The sequence below is a fragment of the Arachis ipaensis genome, chromosome B04, assembly GCF_000816755.2.
Source record: "Arachis ipaensis cultivar K30076 chromosome B04, Araip1.1, whole genome shotgun sequence".
NCBI lineage: Eukaryota > Viridiplantae > Streptophyta > Magnoliopsida > Fabales > Fabaceae > Arachis > Arachis ipaensis.
This window is the reverse complement of record NC_029788.2, coordinates 118,770,618-118,772,187: the sequence shown is the minus strand read 5'-3', so window position 1 is coordinate 118,772,187 and position 1,570 is coordinate 118,770,618.

Here is a 1,570-nt window from a genome sequence, read left to right as displayed (position 1 = left end):
ATCTTGATTCAATGGATCTTGGAGATACCATTAAGGCTGAAAATAATGCATCCCAGAAGGATAAAGCTAAAGCCATGATTTTTCTCCGTCGTCATCTTGACGAAGGATTGAAAAATGAATACCTCACATTAAAAGATCCTGCAGATCTTTGGAAAGACCTTGAAGAAAGGTATAATTATCAGAAAACGGTGATACTTCCTCAGGCCCGATATGAATGGACGCATTTGCGTTTACAAGATTTTAAATCTATAAATGAATATAATTCTGCAATGTTTCGGATCACCTCACGAATGAAATTGTGTGGGGAAAAAATAACTGATCATGATATGTTGGAGAAAACTTTCTCAACCTTCCATGCCTCGAATGTGCTCCTGCAGCAGCAGTATCGAGAGAAAGGGTTTAAGAAATATTCTGAGTTAATTTCTTGCCTTCTTGTTGTTGAACGCAACAATGAGTTGTTATTGAAAAATCATGAAGCGCGCCCAGCTGGCGCCGCCCCATTTCCTGAAGTAAATGCGGCAAATCATTACCCCAGAAGAGGTAAATGGCAAGCTTTTAATAACAAGAAAAATTATGGAAGGAAAAAGAATTATGTTCAAAAGAGAGGATCTCACCAGAAGTGGGACAAAGAAAAGAATATCGGGCAGAATAAATCAACCGAGGAGAAGTGTTTCCGCTGTGGTGGAAAGGGCCATTGGTCTCGTACCTGTCGTACCCCAAGGCACCTAGTCGATCTTTACCAGGCATCTTTGAAAAAGAACGACAAAGGAAAGGAAACAAATTTTGTTTCAAATGATGCTGAGAACTCCACCACTCATTATGATGTATCTGATTTCTTTGAGGACCCTAAAAGAAATATTGGCTATTTGATCAATGATAGAATAGTTTGATATGTGTATATGTTTGTTAAGTATTCATGTGAATAATTTTTACTGTGTATGTATTTCTACTCATTTTATTATTATTATTATTTGTCTTTAAAGAAAAATGGCAAGGACATATCCTGAAGATATTTGCCTTGCGAATAGTGCAAGATCGCACACTATTCTTAAAAGTGATATATATTTTACCCATCTTGTGCCAAAAGAAGAATATGTTAATAATATTATTGGCTCGGACAATGTGATAGAAGGCTCCGAAAGAGCTATAATTTTGTTTCCTGGAGGAACAAAATTTATAATAAATAATGCACTATTATCTACCAAGTCTCTGAGAAACTTGTTGAGTTTCAAAGATATTCGCCGAAATGGATATCATGTTGAGACGATGAATGAGGGAAATCATGAGTATTTATGTATCACAACTCATGATTCAAATAAGAAAGTTATATTAGAAAAATTACCCTCACTTTCATCTGGGTTGTATTATACCAAGATTAGTGCAATTGAATCACATGCCACTGTAAACCAGAAGTTTACTAGCTCAAATGAGTTCATAACTTGGCACGACCGATTGGGTCATCCGGGAACAACCATGATGAGGAGAATTATTGAAAACTCTCATGGACATTCACTAAAGAACCAGAAGATTCTTAAAACTAGTGAATTTTGTTGTGCTGCATGTTCTCAAG